At 46.8% G+C, this 25,998-nt stretch overlaps 2 protein-coding genes across 10 annotated transcripts in view; one reads left to right on the top strand and one right to left on the bottom strand.

Moving 5' to 3' along the window:
* The window catches only part of MED12L (mediator complex subunit 12L), a 1,138,385-nt gene that overhangs the window by 658,567 nt on the left and 453,820 nt on the right, over nucleotides 1-25,998 (bottom strand). The gene's annotated exons all lie outside the window — the stretch shown is intronic.
* Nucleotides 25,357-25,998, top strand: part of P2RY14 (purinergic receptor P2Y14) — an 80,243-nt gene continuing 79,601 nt past the window's right edge. Inside the window, exon 1 of one of the 2 annotated variants that reach the window (XR_010175888.1) lies at nucleotides 25,357-25,434. The gene's annotated coding sequence lies outside the window, so the exon portion shown is untranslated. The remainder of the gene's footprint in view (nucleotides 25,435-25,998) is intronic. The other variant, XM_063916072.1, reaches the window with a different exon arrangement.

Raw genomic sequence — 25,998 nt, 5'->3', positions numbered from 1 at the left:
CTTGGGAATTTACTAAACACAAATATCGGCAGTGATGAGGGCATTCGTATTTGTTTTAACTAGAGATGAGCGCCTGAAATTTTTCGGGTTTTGTGTTTTGGTTTTGGGTTCGGTTCCGCGGCCGTGTTTTGGGTTCGAACGCGTTTTGGCAAAACCTCACCGGATTTTTTTTGTCGGATTCGGGTGTGTTTTGGATTCGGGTGTTTTTTTCAAAAAACCCTAAAAAACAGCTTAAATCATAGAATTTGGGGGTCATTTTGATCCCAAAGTATTATTAACCTCAAAAACCATAATTTACACTCATTTTCAGTCTATTCTGAATACCTCACACCTCACAATATTATTTTTAGTCCTAAAATTTGCACCGAGGTCGCTGTGTGAGTAAGATAAGCGACCCTAGTGGCCGACACAAACACCGGGCCCATCTAGGAGTGGCACTGCAGTGTCACGCAGGATGTCCCTTCCAAAAAACCCTCCCCAAACAGCACATGACGCAAAGAAAAAAAGAGGCGCAATGAGGTAGCTGACTGTGTGAGTAAGATTAGCGACCCTAGTGGCCGACACAAACACCGGGCCCATCTAGGAGTGGCACTGCAGTGTCACGCAGGATGTCCCTTCCAAAAAACCCTCCCCAATCAGCACATGATGCAAAGAAAAAGAAAAGAAAAAAGAGGTGCAAGATGGAATTGTCCTTGGGCCCTCCCACCCACCCTTATGTTGTATAAACAAAACAGGACATGCACACTTTAACCAACCCATCATTTCAGTGACAGGGTCTGCCACACGACTGTAACTGATATGACGGGTTGGTTTGGACCCCCCCCAAAAAAGAAGCAATTAATCTCTCCTTGCACAAACTGGCTCTACAGAGGCAAGATGTCCACCTCATCTTCACCCTCCGATATATCACCGTGTACATCCCCCTCCTCACAGATTATCAATTCGTCCCCACTGGAATCCACCATCTCAGCTCCCTGTGTACTTTGTGGAGGCAATTGCTGCTGGTCAATGTCTCCGCGGAGGAATTGATTATAATTCATTTTAATGAACATCATCTTCTCCACATTTTCTGGATGTAACCTCGTACGCCGATTGCTGACAAGGTGAGCGGCGGCACTAAACACTCTTTCGGAGTACACACTTGTGGGAGGGCAACTTAGGTAGAATAAAGCCAGTTTGTGCAAGGGCCTCCAAATTGCCTCTTTTTCCTGCCAGTATAAGTACGGACTGTGTGACGTGCCTACTTGGATGCGGTCACTCATATAATCCTCCACCATTCTATCAATGTTGAGAGAATCATATGCAGTGACAGTAGACGACATGTCCGTAATCGTTGTCAGGTCCTTCAGTCCGGACCAGATGTCAGCATCAGCAGTCGCTCCAGACTGCCCTGCATCACCGCCAGCGGGTGGGCTCGGAATTCTGAGCCTTTTCCTCGCACCCCCAGTTGCGGGAGAATGTGAAGGAGGAGATGTTGACAGGTCGCGTTCCGCTTGACTTGACAATTTTGTCACCAGCAGGTCTTTGCACCCCAGCAGACTTGTGTCTGCCGGAAAGAGAGATCCAAGGTAGGCTTTAAATCTAGGATCGAGCACGGTGGCCAAAATGTAGTGCTCTGATTTCAACAGATTGACCACCCGTGAATCCTTGTTAAGCGAATTAAGGGCTGCATCCACAAGTCCCACATGCCTAGCGGAATCGCTCCCTTTTAGCTCCTTCTTCAATGCCTCCAGCTTCTTCTGCAAAAGCCTGATGAGGGGAATGACCTGACTCAGGCTGGCAGTGTCTGAACTGACTTCACGTGTGGCAAGTTCAAAGGGCATCAGAACCTTGCACAACGTTGAAATCATTCTCCACTGCACTTGAGACAGGTGCATTCCACCTCCTATATCGTGCTCAATTGTATAGGCTTGAATGGCCTTTTGCTGCTCCTCCAACCTCTGAAGCATATAGAGGGTTGAATTCCACCTCGTTACCACTTCTTGCTTCAGATGATGGCAGGGCAGGTTCAGTAGTTTTTGGTGGTGCTCCAGTCTTCTGTACGTGGTGCCTGTACGCCGAAAGTGTCCCGCAATTTTTCTGGCCACCGACAGCATCTCTTGCACGCCCCTGTCGTTTTTTAAAAAATTCTGCACCACCAAATTCAAGGTATGTGCAAAACATGGGACGTGCTGGAATTTGCCCATATTTAATGCACACACAATATTGCTGGCGTTGTCCGATGCCACAAATCCACAGGAGAGTCCAATTGGGGTAAGCCATTCCGCGATGATCTTCCTCAGTTGCCGTAAGAGGTTTTCAGCTGTGTGCGTATTCTGGAAACCGGTGATACAAAGCGTAGCCTGCCTAGGAAAGAGTTGGCGTTTGCGAGATGCTGCTACTGGTGCCGCCGCTGCTGTTCTTGCGGCGGGAGTCCATACATCTACCCAGTGGGCTGTCACAGTCATATAGTCCTGACCCTGCCCTGCTCCACTTGTCCACATGTCCGTGGTTAAGTGGACATTGGGTACAGCTGCATTTTTTAGGACACTGGTGACACTTTTTCTGAGGTCTGTGTACATTTTCGGTATCGCCTGCCTAGAGAAATGGAACCTAGATGGTATTTGGTACCGGGGACACAGTACCTCCAACAAGTCTCTAGTTGGCTCTGCAGTAATGATGGATACCGGAACCACGTTTCTCACCACCCAGGATGCCAAGGCCTCAGTTATCCGCTTTGCAGTAGGATGACTGCTGTGATATTTCATCTTCCTCGCAAAGGACTGTTGAACAGTCAATTGCTTACTGGAAGTAGTACAAGTGGGCTTACGACTTCCCCTCTGGGATGACCATCGACTCCCAGCGGCAACAACAGCAGCGCCAGCAGCAGTAGGCGTTACACGCAAGGATGCATCGGAGGAATCCCAGGCAGGAGAGGACTCGTCAGAATTGCCAGTGACATGGCCTGCAGGACTATTGGCATTCCTGGGGAAGGAGGAAATTGACACTGAGGGAGTTGGTGGGGTGGTTTGCGTGAGCTTGGTTACAAGAGGAAGGGATTTACTGGTCAGTGGACTGCTTCCGCTGTCACCCAAAGTTTTTGAACTTGTCACTGACTTATTATGAATGCGCTGCAGGTGACGTATAAGGGAGGATGTTCCGAGGTGGTTAACGTCCTTACCCCTACTTATTACAGCTTGACAAAGGGAACACACGGCTTGACACCTGTTGTCCGCATTTCTGGTGAAATACCTCCACACCGAAGAGCTGATTTTTTTGGTATTTTCACCTGGCATGTCAACGGCCATATTCCTCCCACGGACAACAGGTGTCTCCCCGGGTGCCTGACTTAAACAAACCACCTCACCATCAGAATCCTCCTGGTCAATTTCCTCCCCAGCGCCAGCAACACCCATATCCTCCTCATCCTGGTGTACTTCAACACTGACATCTTCAATCTGACTATCAGGAACTGGACTGCGGGTGCTCCTTCCAGCACTTCCAGGGGGCGTGCAAATGGTGGAAGGCGCATGCTCTTCACGTCCAGTGTTGGGAAGGTCAGGCATCGCAACCGACACAATTGGACTCTCCTTGTGGATTTGGGATTTCGAAGAATGCACAGTTCTTTGCTGTGCTGCTTTTGCCAGCTTGAGTCTTTTCATTTTTCTAGCGAGAGGCTGAGTGCTTCCATCCTCATGTGAAGCTGAACCACTAGCCATGAACATAGGCCAGGGCCTCAGCCGTTCCTTGCCACTCCGTGTGGTAAATGGCATATTGGCAAGTTTACGCTTCTCCTCCGACAATTTTATTTTAGGTTTTGGAGTCCTTTTTTTTCTGATATTTGGTGTTTTGGATTTGACATGCTCTGTACTATGACATTGGGCATCGGCCTTGGCAGACGACGTTGCTGGCATTTCATCGTCTCGGCCATGACTAGTGGCAGCAGCTTCAGCACGAGGTGGAAGTGGATCTTGATCTTTCCCTAATTTTGGAACCTCAACATTTTTGTTCTCCATATTTTAATAGGCACAACTAAAAGGCACCTCAGGTAAACAATGGAGATGGATACTAGTATACAATTATGGACTGCCTGCCGACTGCAGACACAGAGGTAGCCACAGCCGTGAACTACCGTACTGTACTGTGTCTGCAGCTAATATAGACTGGTTGATAAAGAGAAGATGTCTATGTAACTATGTATGTATAAAGAAGACTGAAAAAAATCCACGGTTAGGTGGTATACAATTATGGACGGACTGCCTGCCGAGTGCAGACACAGAGGTAGCCACAGCCGTGAACTACCGTACTGTACTGTGTCTGCAGCTAATATAGACTGGTTGATAAAGAGAAGATGTCTATGTAACTATGTATGTATAAAGAAGAATGAAAAAAAACCACGGTTAGGTGGTATACAATTATGGACGGACTGCCTGCCGAGTGCAGACACAGAGGTAGCCACAGCCGTGAACTACCGTACTGTACTGTGTCTGCAGCTAATATAGACTGGCTGATAAAGAGAAGATGTCTATGTAACTATGTATGTATAAAGAAGAATGAAAAAAATCCACGGTTAGGTGGTATTACAATTATGGACGGACTGCCTGCCGAGTGCAGAGACACAGAGGTAGCCACAGCCGTGAACTACCGTACTGTGTCTGCTGCGACTGGATGATAAATGATATAAAAAATATATATATATCACTACTGCAGCCGGACAGGTATATATTATATATTATATAATGACGGACCTGCTGGACACTGTCTGTCAGCAGAATGAGTTTTATTTTTATAGAATAAAAAACAAACAAACACACAAGTGAAGTCACACGACGAGTGTTTAACTTTTTCAGGCAATCACAATATAAGTATACTACTAACTATACTGGTGGTCAGTGTGGTCAGGTCACTGGTCAGTCACACTGGCAGTGGCACTCCTGCAGCAAAAGTGTGCACTGTTTAATTTTAATATAATATGTACTCCTGGCTCCTGCTATAACCTATAACTGGCACTGCAGTAGTGCTCCCCAGTCTCCCCCACAATTATAAGCTGTGTGAGCTGAGCAGTCAGACAGATATATATAATATTATATATAGATAATAGATGATGCAGCACACTGGCCTGAGCCTGAGCAGTGCACACAGATATGGTATGTGACTGACTGAGTCACTGTGTGTATCGCTTTTTTCAGGCAGAGAACGGATATATTAAATAAACTGCACTGTGTGTCTGGTGGTCACTCACTATATAATATATTATGTACTCCTGGCTCCTGCTATAACCTATAACTGGCACTGCAGTAGTGCTCCCCAGTCTCCCCCACAATTATAAGCTGTGTGAGCTGAGCAGTCAGACAGATATATATAATATTATATATAGATAATAGATGATGCAGCACACTGGCCTGAGCCTGAGCAGTGCACACAGATATGGTATGTGACTGACTGAGTCACTGTGTGTATCGCTTTTTTCAGGCAGAGAACGGATATATTAAATAAACTGCGCTGTGTGTCTGGTGGTCACTCACTATATAATATATTATGTACTCCTGGCTCCTGCTATAACCTATAACTGGCACTGCAGTAGTGCTCCCCAGTCTCCCCCACAATTATAAGCTGTGTGAGCTGAGCAGTCAGACAGATATATATAATATTATATATAGATAATAGATGATGCAGCACACTGGCCTGAGCCTGAGCAGTGCACACAGATATGGTATGTGACTGACTGAGTCACTGTGTGTATCGCTTTTTTCAGGCAGAGAACGGATATATTAAATAAACTGCACTGTGTGTCTGGTGGTCACTCACTATATAATATATTATGTACTCCTGGCTCCTGCTATAACCTATAACTGGCACTGCAGTAGTGCTCCCCAGTCTCCCCCACAATTATAAGCTGTGTGAGCTGAGCAGTCAGACAGATATATATAATATTATATATAGATAATAGATGATGCAGCACACTGGCCTGAGCCTGAGCAGTGCACACAGATATGGTATGTGACTGACTGAGTCACTGTGTGTATCGCTTTTTTCAGGCAGAGAACGGATATATTAAATAAACTGCACTGTGTGTCTGGTGGTCACTCACTATATAATATATTATGTACTCCTGGCTCCTGCTATAACCTATAACTGGCACTGCAGTAGTGCTCCCCAGTCTCCCCCACAATTATAAGCTGTGTGAGCTGAGCAGTCAGACAGATATATATAATATTATATATAGATAATAGATGATGCAGCACACTGGCCTGAGCCTGAGCAGTGCACACAGATATGGTATGTGACTGACTGAGTCACTGTGTGTATCGCTTTTTTCAGGCAGAGAACGGATATATTAAATAAACTGCACTGTGTGTCTGGTGGTCACTCACTATATAATATATTATGTACTCCTGGCTCCTGCTATAACCTATAACTGGCACTGCAGTAGTGCTCCCCAGTCTCCCCCACAATTATAAGCTGTGTGAGCTGAGCAGTCAGACAGATATATATAATATTATATATAGATAATAGATGATGCAGCACACTGGCCTGAGCCTGAGCAGTGCACACAGATATGGTATGTGACTGACTGAGTCACTGTGTGTATCGCTTTTTTCAGGCAGAGAACGGATATATTAAATAAACTGCACTGTGTGTCTGGTGGTCACTCACTATATAATATATTATGTACTCCTGGCTCCTGCTATAACCTATAACTGGCACTGCAGTAGTGCTCCCCAGTCTCCCCCACAATTATAAGCTGTGTGAGCTGAGCAGTCAGACAGATATATATAATATTATATATAGATAATAGATGATGCAGCACACTGGCCTGAGCCTGAGCAGTGCACACAGATATGGTATGTGACTGAGTCACTGTGTGCTGTGTATCGCTTTTTTCAGGCAGAGAACGGATTATAAAGTAAACTGCACTGTCCTCACTAGTAAACTCTCTCCACTCAGTCTCTACACTTCTACAGTAACAGTACTCCTCCTAGTCAGCTCCAGTAAATCTCTCTCAGTCTCTTATAATCTAAATGGAGAGGACGCCAGCCACGTCCTCTCCCTATCAATCTCAATGCACGTGTGAAAATGGCGGCGACGCGCGGCTCCTTATATAGAATCCGAGTCTCGCGATAGAATCCGAGCCTCGCGAGAATCCGACAGCGTCATGATGACGTTCGGGCGCGCTCGGGTTAACCGAGCAAGGCGGGAAGATCCGAGTCGCTCGGACCCGTGAAAAAAAACATGAAGTTCTGGCGGGTTCGGATTCAGAGAAACCGAACCCGCTCATCTCTAGTTTTAACGGCAGTGTTCACAAATACGAATGAATACACCATCGGTCAAACACGCCTGTTATTTTATACAACTCAGTAATTTACTAAGAATTCGTATTCACAATCACTGCCGGCAATAGCCAAACACTGCAGGTAAATCATAGAATTCGTAAAAAAAACCAGTTTTAAAATAGACCTGCTTTTTTTTATCCGTATTCTGATCAGTGAGATCCGTGCATGCTTATCTGTGGGTAGGGGTGTGAAAGTGTGAAAAATCAAAGAAAAAAATTGCGTGGGGTCCCCCCTCCTGTGCGTAACCAGCCTCGGGCTCTTTGAGCCGGTCCTGGTTGTAAGAATACAGGGGGGAAAATGCATAGGGTCCCCCCATATTTAAAATACCAGCCCCGGGCTCTGCGTCTGGTCCTGGTTAAAAAAATATGGGGGACAAAACACGTAGGGGTCCCCCGTATTTTTTAAACCAGCACCAGGCTCCACTAGCCAGAGAGAAAATGCCACAGCCGGGGGACACTTTTTTATAGGTCCCTGCGGCCGTGGCATTACCCCCCCCAACTAGTCAGCCCTGGCCGGGGTACCCTGGAGGAGTGGGGACGGTGGATGGGAGGCTGATAGCCTTTGTGTAAAAATAAAGAATATTTTTTTTTGTAGTAGAACTACAAGTACCAGCAAGCCTTCCCCTCAAGCTGGTACTTGGAGAACTACAAGTACCAGCATGCGGGATAGAACGGGCCCGCTGGTACCTGTAGTTCTACTACAAAAAAAATACCCCTCAAAAAATAGTACACAGACACGGTGACAGTACAATTTTAATTACACACACTTACACACTCACATACTGACCTACATCCAACTCTGCGATTCGCGTCCACTAGTTCAGTAGAATCCACGGATCACCTGTAAAAACAAAATTATACTTACAAACAATCCAGTGTAGATCTGTCCTCTTCTTTCTCGTCGTAATCCACGTACTTGTTTAAAATAAAAAAAACAATAATCCGATCATCGCAACTAAAGGGGTTCCATGTTTTACATCTGTCGCCTGGGGAACAAGACTTCATATTCTCATCCCTGGCGTGAACCGAAGAGGAATTGTAAGAGTGCCTGATGCAGTGGTGCGGCTCTCTGGACTATGCAAATGACGCTAAACACATTTACTTTCTTTATGATCCTGATGACAGCAAATACACTGAAAATATTATCTTATATTCTGCATTTATCATTATTTGTAAAATACAGATCAAATCAAGTGGTTAATACAAGCTGCTATTCCCAGGTATAGTCTCTCTACCATTAGGAGACAAAAGTCAGTTACATAAAAGGGAGGGTCCTGAGGAGCACTTTCCAATTTGAATTTGTATTTGATGGTTTACACAACAAACAGATGTAAGCTGTACTCAATATCAATTGTAAAAATGCGAAATAAACAGATGATGTCTGAAGATATACTGGACATGATAATACCAAAATGTATTAAAACACATAAGGAGATTTATGGTAGACTTACCATAGTTAAATCTCTTTCTGCGAGGTACACTGGATTCCAAAGGGAATAACATCAGGGTGTAGAGTTGGATCTTGATTCGAGGCACCAGCAGGCTAAAGCTTTGACTGTTCCCAGGATGCACTGCACCACCTCCTCTATAGCCCCGCCTCCAGGCACTGGAGCTCAGTTTCGTTAACCAGTCCAATGCAGTAGCAGGTAAAATAGAGATGGTAGATGTTAACCACATAGAACCACATTCTCATGACAGGAGAAGGGACTAGCGGCTAATGCCATACAAACCCAAAGAAGCTAAGTGCGTCAGGGTGGGCGCCCTGTGGAATCCAGTGTACCTCGCAGAAAGAGATTTAACTATGGTAAGTCTACCATAAATCTCCTTTACTGCAGCGGGGAACACTGGTATTCCACAGGGAATAATATCGGGGATGTCCTAAAGCAGTTCCTCATGGGAGGGGACATACTGTAGCGGGTACAAGAACCCGGCGTCCAAAGGAAGCATCCTGTGAGGTGGAAATATCAAAGACCGCTCTTTGGAAGACAAACCAGGAGAGATAAAGGCTGGAACTACAATCTTTTGATTAAGGTGGAAAGATGACACCACTTTGGGTCGATAATCAGGGCGAGTTCTAAGAACTGCACGGTCACGGTGAAAAATCAGAAAGAGTGGACGACAGGACAAAGCGCCTAAGTCCGACACCCTCCTAGCAGAGGCAATAGCAAACAGAAAAAAACGACCTTAAGCGTAAGGCATGTAAGGTCCACAGAGTTAAGAGGTTCAAATGGACACTCTTGCAGGGCATTCAGAACAACAGACAGATTCCATGGAGCCACAGGAGGGACATAGGGAGGCTGAATCCTTAAAACACCCTGAGTGAAAGTATGAATATCAGGAAGAGACACAATTTTTCCTCTGAAACCACGCTGGCAAGGCAGATATATGAACCTTGAGGGAGGCCAAACGAAGGCCTAAGACCAGGCCTTATTGAAGAAAAGCCAAAAGTCTGGCAGTGCTGAACTTGTATGCATCATAATTCTTAGTAGAAGCTTCAAGAGCCACGCCGTCAAAGCCAGTCGTGCCATGTCCTGGTAGACACAAGGTCATGGAACGAGGAGGTCTGGTCGTTGAGGAAGTGGAAGAGGACGCTCTATCGAGAGACCCTGCAGGTCTTAGAACCAGTGCCGTCTGGGCCACGCTGGAGCGACTAGAAGTAGTATTCCTCCTTCTTGCTTGAACTTACGTATCACCCTGGGCAGAAGAGAAACTGGAGGGAACACGTATGGCAGCCCAAAGTTCCATGGAATTGCCAGTGCATCCACAAACGCTGCTTGAGGATCCCTTGTTCTTGCTCCGAAGACCGGAACCTTGTGATTGTGTCGAGACGCCGTCAGGTCTACATCTGGCAAGCCCCACTTGTCCACTAGGAGTTGAAAGACTTCCGGACAAACACTCCACTCTTCGGCGTGTACGTCCTGACAACTGAGGAAGTCCGCTTCCCAGTTGAGGACTTCCGGAATGAACACTGCCGATATGGCTGGCAGAAGGCGTTCCGCCCATTAAAGAATATTTGACACTTCCATAATTGCCATGCGGCTTCGAGTGCCGCCTTGATGATTTATGTATGCCACCGTGGTGGCGTTGTCTGACTGTACTTGAACAGCCCTCTTCTGTACCAGAGGCAGGCAAGTTTCAGCGCACTGAACACTGCCCGCAATTACAGAATATTTATTGGGAGGAGAGATTCCACCCTGGTCCACCGACCTTGAAGAGAGCGTTGCTTCAACACAGCGCCCCAACCCCGCAGACTGGCATCCGTCGTTAGGAGGACCCAGTTGGAGATCCAGAAGGGACGACCCCTGCTAAATTGTTGGTCCTGTAGCCACCAGCTCAGTGACAGACGGACCTCCGGAGTCAAGGAGATCATTTGAGACCTGATCCAAAAGGTAAGGCTTGGAATTGATAATGTAGGTTGCCAATAGCAAACCGCAGATATTGCTGATGCGACATGGCAATAGGTATGTGTAGGTAAGCATCCTGTATGTCCAGGGATACCATATAATCCTTGGGTTCCAAAGCCAGTACAATAGAGCGTAGGGTTTCCATATGGAATTTGGATACTCTGACAAATCTGTTTAAAGATTTGAGGTCGAGTATAGGCCGGGAGGATCCATTCGGCTTCGGAACCAGAAACAGCATCGAATAGTATCCCCTGCCTCCCTGAGACAGAGGCACTGGCACAATCACTCCAGTATCCAGGAGGGATTGTACAACCAAATGTAGAGTTTGTGCTTTTAACGGATCCGAAGGGATAACCGTTGAGCAAGACTGGCAAGGGGGAGGTCTCCTGAAGGAGATCGGGTACCCGTGAGAGACCACCTCCTGCACCCAGGCATCCGAAGTGGTTTTTAACCATACCTGGGTGAACTCCGGAAGTCGGCCTCCCACCCTGGGGTCCCCCTGGGGGACGCCCACCCCGTCATGCAGCAGGCTTGTCTGGTTTGGAAGCAGGCTGACGGGCAGCCCAAGAATGTTTAGGTTTGGGCTTAGAGGATTTGAAAGTGCAAGACTGTCTCGGGTACGCCTGACCCTTTGCTTTACCTGGAGGGCAAGAGGAATGAAAAGTAGGACTCTTAGCCGAAGGATTAGCACTTAGGAGAAACGCAGTCTTGGCCGACGCCATGTCGGACACAATCTTGTTCAGATCCTCCCCAAATAGTATATCTCCCTTAAAAGGGAGCACCTCCAAGGTCTTCTTAGAGTCCAGGTTCACTGACCAGGACTGTAAACACAGAATTCGGCGAGATAGGACAGACGTAGTAGATGCCTTAGCCGCCATAACGCCTGCATCAGAGGCTGCCTCCTGAATATAATGGGAGGCTGTGGTAATATATGACAGATATTGTCTGGCAGTGTCAAAAAAATTAAGAGGTAGCTCTTTCTCAATTGCTTGAACCCATGCTTCAATGCCTTTTGCAGCCCAAGAGGCTGTCATAGTGGGTCTATGTACAGCACCTGTAAGGGTGTAAATAGACTTCAAGCAGCCTTCCACACATTTATCCACCGGTTCCGCCGGTTCCTTCAAAGAGGTGATGGTGGTGACAGGCAGAGTAGATGACACCACAAGATGGGCTACATATGAGTCCACTGGTGGCGGGGTTTCCCACTTGTTTCTCAACTACGCAGAAATAGGGTAACGAGCTAGCATCTTTTTAGACAGGGAAATTTATTTCCTGGAGAACACCAGGATTCTTGACATATGTCAATTAAATGGTCAGAATGCGGTAAAACTAATTTAGTAACCTTCTGACGTTTGAACTTATCAGGTTTCTTAGACGTGTCAGAAGGGTCAACGTCATCATCAACCTGAAGAATCAGCTTGATAGCTTTCATTAGATCAGGGACATCAACCCGTGTTGTAGAATCATTATCAGAAGCAGCAGTATCATCATCTGATGGATCAGTATATTCCCCATCCGAATCGGAAGAATCCTCCGAAATATTAGTAGATTGTGAGGAAGAAATGGCCCGCTTAGGTGACCCTTTGGTTCCAGAAGGGCGAGGGTTAGGTTTTTGTTTAACCAAGGACTGATTTAATTGCTGCAACTGGGCTGACAGAGTATCCGCCCATGGAGGTTTAACTACAGGGACAATATGTGGCTGTAATGGCACAGGAGGTCCCACAGGGGGCGTAAGCCGTGTTACAAGCGCAGTCAGCATATTGGAAAATGCAGCCCAAGGTGGGTCTTGATGTGCCACAGGTGCTGCGGGCTGATTGGGGGGGGGGAGGGGGGCAGAACACCCACTTCCTGAACCCTCAGCAAAAATCTTTTCCTCAGATAAATCCGTGACGTCAGCACTGCATGATGCAGGAGCGTCTGCAGATTTCCCGCCCTGTGTAGCAGACATTATTGGGAATGTAGCCGTAGGGCGTAACAGTACAATATAGCCAAACACAATACCTGACAAAACCCCCCTGTGTTGTGACAGCAAATTCACGAGCACAAGAGGATTTAAGTGGTATCAAGTGACTGAAACACACAGTGAAAAATACTAAACAGTATATTCTGTTGAACACTATATGGTATATGAGACCCTGACGCACTTAGATACCCAGGGTACAGAATATAGTGACAGCAATATGTGTGATACACAGAAAAGAATTCACACAACAGCTATAGGCACACACAGTCACAGGTACAATGCAGAAATTATAACATATAATCAATAAAACTGCACTGGACTAGTTATACTACATATAACGATGTATGTATACAGATATAACAACAATGCACAGTAAACACTGGATGTATATCACAGAATACTTGTACTAAATATTCATATAGAGTGCACTTGTTCTTAACTAACGCTGTCTAAATGACATGTAGAATACTTACTGTAAGTGTCCTGTAAATGCACAGCGCTGAGACAGACGGCTTTACAGAGGAGACAGTGCCCAGCAGTCCCAGGATCAGCGCATGCTCTGTGAAATGGCGCCCAAACGCTGACAGGGAGTGAGGGAGAGAAAGAGATGCAGCTTCAGGGCGGGAACACCTGCTGTAGATGGCGCCTGGAGCTGGGGGAGGGGCTACAGGTCAGCGCCTTATCCCCTCTGCTGGACTTCACCACTGGGTACTATGGAGCCTATGTTAAATGGATTTTAGTAAATCCGACCTGTGCTCCCTGCCCTGGTGGATATAGTGGGGTCCCTGCACATCCACAGTGTCCATGCCAGCGGCATGGTCCGTCTCCTGGGACCGCGTCCGAATTGTGATTTCGGCGGGTCCCAGCTAGGGGACCCTCTTACCTCCTCCCTGAAGTGCGGCCACGCGATCCACGAGAGCAGCAGCGGTGATGTGTGCCTTAAGGGAACCGGAAAGCCTCCGCTGCAAGTACCCGGCAACCAGGGCTCGGGAGCATGCAGCGCCACTGAGGGAGGTGATGGAGCTGCAGCACAGAATGTCAGACTGACATGCCTGTGCTGCAGCCCTTGAAGTCTTTTTTCTTGTTTAAAAAAGCTCTTTTCAGGGCTGCCTAGCACAGCCCCACCTGTTAGCTGCCTGCACTGAAGGCACCAACTTACAAACTGAGCTTCAGTGCCTGGAGGTGGGGCTATAGAGGAGGCGGTGCAGTGCATCCTGGGAACAGTCAAAGCTTTAGCCTGTTGGTGCCTTGGATCGAGATCCAACTCTACGCCCCGATGTTATTCCCTGTGGAATACCAGTGTACCCCGCTGCAGAAAAATGATTGAAACACATATTGAATTTTCACATTGATTTGATAATATTCACATTGAAATAAATTAGATAATGTTTTGGGTTTTTATGTGTTTTTTTTTTTTTTTTTTACAAGCTTTAACCTTATAAGCAACCCATTTCTGGGGACTTTGGTTATATTTGAAGCACTCTGAATAGATTACCGATAATCTTCCAACGCGTTTCGTCGTTCCCAACTTCTTCTGGGGTGTCTTTGATTATAGGTTGGAAGATTATAATAATTAAGGAGAATTCCTCTCTTGTGTGGGATGCAGTTGAACTTGCAATCTAATAAATTGTTTCCTCTTACAGGACTTGGATGTTGATTAAAACTTCTTTGAGCACTGATGTAATCTTCTAGAATAAAACGTGGACTGGAATGAAAAACTTTTATTTCCCATAGGGTAAGAAACTGATGGTGGATTTACAGCCTGCCCCTATTCTTTATTAAGGTTCAGGCTACATCTGGCTTGAATGTCGGTGAATAGGTAGCAACAAATAGTCTTTGTTAGTGTCCAACAACTCTAAAGGAGTAACTCTTCCTTCCAAAATTGGTCCTAAGAGACTTGAATCATAAAATCCAATGTGAATATCTCCTGTTTATGTGTTCTCGGTGTGGGTCACAGAGTGAATCTGTAAAATTTAGAGTGCGGCACATCTGCAGCTATATTTTTAAATCTATGGCCCTCGTTCCGAGTTGTTCGCTCGCTAGCTGCTTTTAGCAGCATTGCACACGCTAGGCCGCCGCCCTCTGGGAGTGTAACTTAGCTTAGCAGAATAGCTACTAAATATTTTCTTGCAGTTTCTGAGTAGCTCCAGACCTACTGCTAGATTGCGATCAGCTCAGTCCGTTTAGTTCCTGGTTTGACATCACAAACACGCCCTGCGTTCGGCCAGCCACTCCCCCATTTCTCCAGACACTCCCGCGTTTTTCCCTGACATGCCTGCGTTTTTTAGCACACTCCCGGAAAACGCTCAGTTATCTCCCAGAAACGCCCCTTTCCTGTCAATCACTCACCGACCAGCAGAGCGACTGAAAAGCGCCGCAGGATCCACAGCAAATCTACTAAGTTTTTAGTTAAATAACTAAGCGAATGCGCCATGCGTGCCTTGCGCATGCGCATTTAGCAACAAATTGCAGCATAGCGAAAATCGGCAACGAGCGAACAACTCAGAATGACCACCCATGTTTTATATATGCTGCAATGACTCTGCTATGTTGTTATGCTGGTGGCTTGTATTGTGACACGCTTGACAAAGGTCCTGATGGACCGAAACGTCGCTATGATTCTGTCTACATGCATATAATGAAGCCTTGCATTTATATCTTTGTGAGTATGATATAATAAATTTTCTTCAAGCACATTTATGGACTGGAGCATGCCTACTTACAAGAATCTATATATATATATATATATATATATATATATATATATATATAAAAATCCAACAATGGAAAGCAGCGGCACTCAGAGACGTTCATTGACAAAGGGGCTAGTGAGCCCCGAAACGTTGGTTTCGGTTTGTTGAAATACACCATTTACTATCGATGAACATCTCCGAGTGCCGCGGCTTTCCATTGTTGGATTTTTGTAATCAAATTTTTCAGAGGGCACCGGAGCAAGCTGCCTTTAAGGGATGAGTGCCAGTTCGTTACTGTATTATATATATATATATATATATATATATATATATAATGTTAGTATTTGTCTTGGCAACTATTTCTTGTTTTCAATACAGGTTGAGTATCCCATATCCAAATATCCGAAATAAGGAATATTCCGAAATACGGACTTTTTTGAGCGAGAGTGAGATAGTGAAACTTTTGTTTTCTGATGGCTCAATGTACACAAACTTTGTTTAATACACACAGTTATTAAAAAATATTGTATTAAATGACCTTCAGACTGTGTATATAAGGTGTATATGAAACATAAATGAATTGTGTGAATGTAGACACACTTTGTTTAATGCACAAAGTTATGAAAAATATTGGCTAAAATTACCTTCAGGCTGTGTGTATAAGGTGCATATAAAACATAAATGCATTCTGTGCTTAAATTTAGGTCCCATCACCATGATATCTCATTATGGTATGCAATTATTCCAAAATACGGAAAAATCCCATATCCAAAGTACCTCTGGTCCCAAGCATTTTGGATAAGGGATACTCAACCTGTATAAACAAGCATACTAACTATCAGATATTAATATGTAATGCTTAGTTTACTTACTGTCACACAGTAGAATTGGCAGCAGCTCTTGTTCTGGAAGGGCAGGCAGGTTGGGACAGATACAAGGGGGCAGACTGCAGACACTGGCTAGGGTCAGGATGGAGGTGGAGTCACAAGTGATGACTCGCAAGCTCTGCAAAGGCTTAAGGGAGGGGTAGCTGTGGCTGGGCATGCGCAGCAGCTCCCCCGACGGCCATTTTATTCTTGCTTCATTGAGCCTCTGGCAATGCAAAAAAGCTATTTCCTAACGCTGGCCCAGTGGAGGGGTGAGAGCGGACACTTATGGGGACAACGGGACTGGCCTAACGGGAACTGGCACTGTGGTCGGTGGAACAATCACCCCATGACACAGTGCATGCATCCCACTATGTGTATGCACAGAGTCACATTAGAGGTTGAGATGTACAGTCTCAGAAATGTCTATGGAGTTCCAGGCCGGTGACTGGGAGGTGGCTATCCGGCGCACAGTGATATATCATATGTGGGTAATAGGAGTGTCACGGGCGTGTCACATAACTGGTTGCAAACTCTTAGTCACTTGCTGAGCGCTGGTGGTCAGAGGATGAAGACGAGCAGAATCAGTACCTGCTGCAGGACTGCAGGTAGGACCTCCGCTACTGCTGCCTCATGACGGTGCATGGGAGGAGGCACAAACACAGCAGGAGGAGCCAGGGAAGCGGTGCTGACTTAAGTGCCCTGAATACCCCAATGGCATTATCCAGCACTGCTTAATGGTAATTAATTGCAAGACATAAATGATGCTTGCATAATGTATGTCACCCAACTGAGAATGCAGCAGGAAAGTGATTGTCATTGGCAATAATAAATAAGATTTTAAACCTACCGGTGAATCTTTTTCTCGTAGTCCGTAGAGGATGCTGGGACTCCGTAAGGACCATGGGGATAGACCGGCTCCGCAGGAGACATGGGCACTTTAAGAAAGACTTTGACTCTGGGTGTGCACTGGCTCCTCCCTCTATGCCCCTCCTCTAGACCTCAGTTAGAGAAACTGTGCCCAGAGGAGATGGACAGTACAAGGAAAGGATTTTTGTAATCCAAGGGCAAGATTCATACCAGCCACACCAATCACACCGTATAACTTGTGATATACTACCCAGTTAACAGTATGAACATAGCATCAGTCGAAGACCGATGAAACTATAACATAACCCTTATGTAAGCAATAATTATATGCAAGTCTTGCAGAAGTAGTCCGCACTTGGGACGGGCGCCCAGCATCCTCTACGGACTACGAGAAAAAGATTTACCGGTAGGTTTAAAATCTTATTTTCTTTAACGTCCTAGAGGATGCTGGGACTCCGTAAGGACCATGGGGATTATACCAAAGCTCCCAAACGGGCGGGAAAGTGCGGATGACTCTGCAGCACCGATTGAGCAAACAGGAGGTCCACCTCAGCCAGGGTATCAAACTTATAGAACTTTGCAAAGGTGTTTGACCCCGACCAAGTAGCAGCTCGGCACAGCTGTAGTGCCGAGACCCCTCGGGCAGCCGCCCAAGAAGAGCCCACCTTCCTAGTGGAATGGGCCTTAACCGATTTTGGTAACGGCAATCCTGCCGTAGAATGCGCCTGCTGAATCGTGTTACAGATCCAGCGAGCAATAGTCTGCTTTGAAGCAGGGCCACCAACCTTGTTGGCTGCATACACGACAAACAGTGCTTCTGTTTCTCTGATCCTAGCCGTTCTGGCCACGTAAATTTTCAAAGCCCTGACCACATCAAGGGACTCAGAATCCTCCAAGTCACGCGTAGCCACAGGCACGACAATAGGTTGGTTCATATGAAAGGATGAGACCACCTTAGGCAGGAATTGAGGACGGGTCCGCAATTCCACTCTATCCATATGGAAAACCAGATAGGGGCTTTTATGTGATAAAGCCGCCAATTCCGAAACTCGCCTAGCCGAAGCTAAGGCTAACACCATGACCACCTTCCAGGTGAGATATTTTAACTCCACTGTCTTAAGTGGTTCAAACCAATGTGACTTCAGGAAACTTAACACCACGTTAAGGTCCCAAGGCGCCACCGGAGGTACAAAAGGAGGCTGAATATGCAGTACTCCCTTCACAAAAGTCTGTACTTCAGGTAATGAGGCCAATTCCTTTTGAAAGAAAATGAATAAGGCCGAAATCTGAACTTTAATGGAGCCTAATTTTAGGCCCAAATTCACTCCAGTTTGTAGGAAGTGAAGAAAACGGCCCAGGTGGAATTCTTCCGTAGGAGCATTCCTGGCCTCACACCAAGAAACATATTTTCTCCATATTCGGTGATAATGTTTAGATGTCACGTCCTTCCTAGCCTTTATTAGCGTAGGAATTACCTCATTCGGAATACCTTTTTCCGCTAGGATCCGGCGTTCAACCGCCATGCCGTCAAACGCAGCCGTGGTAAGTCTTGGAACAGACAGGGACCTTGTTGTAACAGGTCCTGCCTTAGAGGAAGATGCCACGGATCTTCGGTGAGCATTTCTTGCAGATCCGGATACCAGGTTCTTCGTGGCCAATCTGGAACAATGAGAATTGTTCTCATTCCTCTTTTTCTGATTATCCTCAACACCTTGGGTATGAGAGGAAGAGGAGGAAACACATAAACCGACTGGAACACCCACGGTGTCACTAGGGCGTCCACAGCTACCGCCTGAGGGTCTCTTGACCTGGCGCAATACCTTTGTAGCTTTTTGTTGAGACGGGATGCCATCATGTCTATTTGGGGTAGTCCCCACCGACTTGCAATCTGCGCGAAGACCTCCTGATGAAGTCCCCACTCTACCGGATGCAGATCGTGTCTGCTGAGGAAGTCTGCTTCCCAGTTGTCCACTCCCGGAATGAACACTGCTGACAGAGCGCTTACATGATTCTCCGCCCAGCGAAGAATTCTGGTGGCTTCCGCCATTGCCACTCTGCTCCTTGTGCCGCCTTGGCGGTTTACATGAGCTACTGCGGTGATGTTGTCTGACTGGATCAGAACTGGTCGATTGCGAAGTAAGATCTCCGCTTGACGTAGGGCGTTGTATATGGCCCTTAGTTTCAGGATGTTGATGTGAAGACAAGTCTCTTGACTTGACCAAAGTCCTTGGAAATTTCTTCCCTGTGTGACTGCTCCCCAACCTCGGAGGCTCGCGTCCGTGGTCACCAGGATCCAGTCCTGAATGCTGAACCTGCGGCCCTCCAGAAGGTGAGCACTGTTTAGCCACCACAGGAGAGATACTCTGGCCCTGGGGGACAGGGTGATCTGCTGATGCAATTGCAGATGCGACCCGGACCATTTGTCCAATAGGTCCCATTGGAAGGTCCTTGCATGGAATCTGCCGTATGGAATGGCTTCGTATGTTGCCACCATCTTTCCCAGAACTTGAGTGCAATGATGCACTGACACTTGTTTTGGTTTCAACAGGTTCATGACTAGAGTCATGAGTTCCTGCGCTTTTTCCGTCGGAAGAAAAACCCTTTTCAGGTCTGTGTCCAGAATCATGCCCAAGAAGGGCAGACGAGTTGTAGGATTCAGCTGCGACTTTGGAATATTGAGAATCCAGCCGTGTCGCTGTAACACATTCAGTGAAAGTGATACGCTGCTCAGCAACTTGTCCCGTGATCTCGCTTTTATGAGGAGATCGTCCAAGTACGGGATAATTGTGAAACCCTGCTTGCGCAGGAGCACCATCATATCCGCCATTACCTTGGTAAAAATTCTCAGGGCCGTGGAAAGCCCAAACGGCAACGTCTGAAATTGGTAATGACAATCCTGTACCGCAAATCTCAGGTACGCCTGATGAAGAGGATATATGGGGACATGCAGGTATGCATCCTTTATGTCCACAGATACCAAAAAATCTCCCCATTCTAGGCTGGCGATGACCGCCCTGAGTGATTCCATCTTGAACTTGAACCGTTTTAAGTAAAGGTTCAGGGATTTTAAATTTAAAATGGGTCTGACCGAACTGTCCGGTTTCGGAACCACAAACAGAGTTGAGTAGTACCCCTGCCCTCTTTGAAGCAGGGGAACCTCTACCACCACTTGTTGCAGACACAATTTGTGAATCGCATGTAACACTATCTCCCTTTCCAGGGGTTGTTTCGGTAGGGCCGATTTGAAAAACCGGCGAGGAGGCACTTCTTCGAATTCCAGCTAGTAACCCCGGGAAACAATTTCTATTGCCCATGGATCCACCTGTGAGTGGACCCAGACGTGGCTGAACAGTCGAAGACGTGCCCCCACAGGAGCCCCAGCGTCATGCGGTGGATTTAGCAGAGGCCGGGGAGGACTTCTGTTCCTGGGAACTAGCTGTGTTGTGCAGCTTTTTCCCTCTGCCCTTACCTCTGGCAAGAAAGGACGATCCACGTGCTCTCTTGCTTTTATTGGAATGAAAGGAGTTCATTTGATAATGAGGCGCTTTCTTAGATTGTGAGGGAATATATGGCAAAAAATTTGATTAACCTGCCGAAGCCGTGGAGACGAGATCCGAGAGGCCCTCTTCGAACAATTCCTCACCCTTGTAAGGCAACAACTCCATATGCCTCTTGGAGTCGGCATCACCTGTCCACTGCCGGGTCCATAAGCCACGCCTAGCAGAAATAGACATAGCGTTTATCCTGGAACCCAGTAAACTAATGTCTCTTTGAGCATCTCTCATATATAAGACAGCATCTTTTATATGCCCTAGGGTCATTAAAATGGTATCCTTATCAAGAGTCTCAATATCCGCTGATAAGGAATCTGTCCATTATGCTACAGCACTACAAACCCAGGCCGACGCAATAGCCGGTCTGAGTAACGTACCAGAATGTGCGTAAATGGACTTCAAGGTAACCTCCTGCTTGCGGTCAGCAGGATCCTTGAGGGTAGCCGTATCTTGGGATGGAAGCGTTATCTTTTTTGATAAGCATGTTAAAGCTTTGTCCACCCTAGGGGAGGATTCCCACCGTATTCTGTCCTGTGACGGGAAAGGATACGCTATAAGAAATCTTTTGGGAATCTGCAGTTTTTTGTCTGGAGTTTCCCACGCTTTTTCGCATAATTCGTTCAGCTCATGTGAGGAGGGAAAGGTGACCTCTGGTTTCTTTCCCTTAAACATGTGTACCCTAGTGTCAGAGACAGGGGGTTCCTCAGTGATATGCAAAACATCTTTTATAGCGATAATCATATATCGAATACATTTAGCCACCCTTGGCTGCAATATTGCATCTTCGTAGTCGACACTGGAGTCTGAGTCCGTGTCGGTATCTGTGTCAGCTATTTGGGATAGTGGGCGATTCTGAGACCCCGAAGGTCCAGGCGACATTGGGACAGGCATGGGTTGACTCCCTGACTGTAACCCAGCTTCAGCTTTGTCTAATCTTTTGTGCAATAAATTAACATTAGCACTCAAAACATTCCACATATCCATCCAGTCAGGTGTCGGCACTGCTGACGGAGACCTAGCATTCATACACTCCCCCTCCTCCTTAGATGAGCCTTCAATCTCAGACATGTCGACACACGCGTACCGACACACCGCACACACACACAGGGAAGCCTTTTTGTGAAGACAGGTTCCCCACCAGGCCCTTTGGAGAGACAGAGAGAGAGTATGCCAGCACACACCCCAGCGCTATATAACCCAGGAAAAACACAGTATGTTCACCCAGTAGCGCTTTGTAATATGTATTTGCGCCAAATATGTGCCCCCCCCCCCTCTACTTAAAAACCCTCTTTCACCGTGTGTCAAGCAGGAGAGAGTCCGGGGAGCTTCCTCTCAGCGGTGCTGTGGAGAAAAAATGGCGCTGGTGAATGCTGAGGGAGAAGCCCCGCCCCCTCGGCGTCGGGCTTCTGTCCCGCTCAAAATAACTAAAATTATGGCGAGGGCTCTCTATATACATGTACAGTGCCCAGCTGTACATGTATATACACTTATATGCCATAGAAGAGGTTTAAATTGCTGCCCAGGGCGCCCCCCCCTGCGCCCTGCACCCTTACAGTGACCGGAGTGTGTGAGGTGAATGGGAGCTATGGCGCACAGCTGCAGTGCTGTGCGTTACCTCCGTGAAGATTCTGAAGTCGACTGCCGCCTGTGATGATCTTTTCCTCACATACTCACCCGGCTTCTATCTTCCGGCTCTGCGAGGAGGATGGCGGCGCGGCTCTGGGATGGACGGCGAGGGTGAGACCTGCGTACCGATCCCTCTGGAGCTAATGGTGTCCAGTAGCCTAAGAAACAGAGCCCTGAAACTCAGAGAAGTGGGTCTGTTTCTCTCTCCTCAGTCTCTCGATGCAGGGAGTCTGTTGCCAGCAGGCTCCCTGAAAATAAAAAACCTAACAAAAATGCTTTCTTACAGGAAACTCAGGAGAGCTCCTGAAATGCACCCAGCTCCTCTGGGCACGGTATCAAACTGAGGTCTGGAGGAGGGGCATAGAGGGAGGAGCCAGTGCACACCCAGAGTCAAAGTCTTTCTTAAAGTGCCCATGTCTCCTGCGGAGCCCGTCTATCCCCATGGTCCTTACGGAGTCCCAGCATCCTCTAGGACGTTAGATAAATCAGAGGCTGTGAGGTTGCTCATGAATTCCATTTTGCAATAAGGAACAAGTCATCAGGTATACTGTATTTGATACACAATTACAGCATGGGATGTAAAGTACACTTCAGTGGTAAAGTGTATTCTGTAGTCACCGAATCTCCTTTGAAGCCTGTCCTTCAGATCCAGCAGGTGGGGACAGATTGCCCACAGAGGAGATCCCCGGTGGGCCAATGTGCATGTGGGGCCTGTTTTGTTTGTTGATAAGTGAGGGGTGGTGCTGCTGCCATGGTTACACGGTATACCTCTGGTGCTGCCCATGTGAGGCCACATCTACAAATTTTTCCAGTGCTACTGTCAGTTCCCAGTCCATCCCTGCCAGACTTGAATATGCTAGCGCTACATAAATGTTAGTAAATAAATAAATGAATATATAGATGTTACAGCCGTGAATTATAAAACCTCTTGGTATCGCTGGGACTATATTATACTTTTTTTTTTTTGTCCTTGTGGAGGCCAATTTGTTTTATAGTTTTCTCATTTTTTCTTGTGCAATGTTTTTCATCTGCACCTGTGTCTGAGTTGCACCGCACATGCATGCAAGAACAGTGATGGTGTTTGTACAGAATTGCAGTACTGAGTCAGACACGCACCAAGAAGTATATTAGAAATGTGTTGGGCATTCCTGTGTGGTTACAGGGGGATGGCTAATCAGATGCAGATATAACATAGTATGGGCGTATTGCTGAAAGAGGTTATGTATAGAGATATTGAATGGCTCACACTGGAGGCCACACTCAGACGAATGATCTGCACCTAGCATAGAGCTGGTGAAAGTTACAATGGTGCGACTGATGGTGATGTCTAAAGAGGCACAAAGCATGGTTGCAACATCTGTAGACACTGAAAGTAGTCATCTCTGTCCTTGCATATTTAGAAGCATGGATCTACACCAGGGAAGGGCATTGTAGCGTCATTGGCATAAAGTCAAAGACGCAACTGCAGCAAAGGATGCAAGGAGGGCAGCAACTGCGCCCAACTCAGAATCAGACCCTATGAGAAATCCCGCCCCCTCAAAAGACTCCACCCCCCCACAACAGAACCCACCGCCATTAAGGCTGCTTCCATGAATTTCCCGGGCTTGTTTTCCATCCCAATCCGCCCTTTCCAGCAGGAATTTGAACTTGTGTAATAATTTTAACAATGTTTGACAAATAAGTGACACAGTAAAAAAAGAAAATGAGCCAGCATACAGACGTGTCCTCATACACTGAGCATCTTATTTTTCTGTACATTTTGCATCTTAGTTGCATTGAAGATGCAGTGAAAAGCATCCTCACCCGAGACTACAAACTGAACTTAACAGGAATTGGTTTTACATATCCAAAGGTCCAGATGAACCACAACGGACAATGGTCCTCATTCCGAGTTGTTCGCTCGCTAGCTGCTTTTAGCAGCATTGCAAACGCTAGGCCGCCGCCCTCTGGGAGTGTATCTTAGCTTAGCAGAAGTGCGAACGAAAGGTTAGCAGAATTGCTACTAAATATTTTCTGGCAGTTTCTGAGTAGCTCCAGACCTACTCCTAGATTGCGATCACCTCAGTCCGTTTAGTTCCTGGTTTGACGTCACAAACACGCCCTGCATTCGGCCAGCCACTCCTGCGTTTTTCCATGACACGCCTGCGTTTTTTAGCACACTCCCGGAAAACGCTCAGTTACCACTCAGAAACGCCCCTTTTCTGTCAATCATTCACCGATCAGCAGTGCGACTGAAAAGCGCCGCACAGACAACAGCAAAACTGCTAAGTTTGTAGTTAAACAACTAAGCGCATACGCGCTGCGTACCATGCGCATGCGCATTTAGCAACAAATCGCAGCATAGCGAAAATCGCCAACGAGCGAACAACTCGGAATGACCACCCATGGGCCTAATTCAGACCTGATCGTGGCAGAAAATCTGTTAGCCGATGGGTAAAACCATGTGCACTGCAGGTGGAAGGGGGAGGGGGGGGGGGGGGGGGCAGATATAACATATGCAGAGAGAGTTAGATTTGGGTGGGTTATATTGTTTCTGTGCAGGGTAAAAACTACCTGCTTTATTTTTACACTGAAATTTAGATTTCAGTTTGAACACACCCCACCCAAAACTAACTCTCTCTGCACATGTTATATCTGCTCCCCCCCTGCAGTGCAGTGCCAGGCCCGGCGACAGGGGGGGCCCCGACGTTGTGAGGGGCCCCAAGGATCTGGGCATCAACCATGGCATCAAGCTGTGTCAGTGCAACACGTAGGATGGGGTAAAATGTAAATGGATTGCGCTGGCCGGAAGAGAGACGTGGCACTGTATAGTTGATAACTCCGTCGGTGGAACCCATACGCGCACGCAGGGGGGGTTTCCGAGTACCTAGAAACCCCCCCTGGCCGCCGATCCATCTGCGCTGCTGATCGTTTTTTGTGTGTGTATACAGCGTGAGGAACTGACAGGCTGCAGCAGCTCCATCCTTACACAGAGACGCTTGCTTCTTGGTGCCTATAGAGGGAGCTGCAGTGACAGCGCAGCACACAGCTCCTCTCAGGAGGTACTGTACTAATGTACTTGTACGTGAGGTGAAAGAGAAAAAGGCTGGTGACGGTGAGGGCACTGGGTAGGCAGTGGATGTGTCCAATACTCTCACTGAATCCAGGTGGGTGTTAGATACTGTATGTTGGGATTGAAGGAGAGGCCGGTGGTGTGTAATAAAATAGGCTGGCTGGGGGGGATGGTGATGGAAGGCTGTAGTTACTTATAATGGTGTGTGTATGTATGGCATGTGTAGTGTGTGTGTATGCAAAGCATGCTATATGCATGTATAGTGTGTGTGTATGTATACTATGAATGCATGTATGTATGTATGCATGTATACTGTGTGTATGTATGCTATGCGTATGTATACTGTGTATGTATGTATGTATGTATGTATGTATGCAGTGTGTATGTATGCTGCGTGCATGTATACTGTATGTATGCTGCATGCATGTATAGTCTGTGTGTGTGTTTGTATGTATGCTGTGTGCATGTATACTATGTGTGCTATATTGTGTGTGTGTGTGTGTGTGTGTGTGTGTGTGTGTGTGTGTGTGTGTATGTATGCATGTATGCTGTGTCCATGTATACTGTGTGTGTGTGTGTGTGTGTGTGTGTGTGTGTGTGTGTGTGTATGCTACTGTATGTGTATGTACGGTGGTCCGCCACTCCTCTGACATTCAAA

The sequence above is a fragment of the Pseudophryne corroboree genome, chromosome 4 (genome assembly GCF_028390025.1).
Source record: "Pseudophryne corroboree isolate aPseCor3 chromosome 4, aPseCor3.hap2, whole genome shotgun sequence".
Classification (NCBI taxonomy): Eukaryota; Metazoa; Chordata; class Amphibia; order Anura; family Myobatrachidae; genus Pseudophryne; species Pseudophryne corroboree.
The sequence above is the reverse complement of the archived record's forward strand: the minus strand, read 5'-3'. Positions and strand labels throughout refer to the sequence as shown.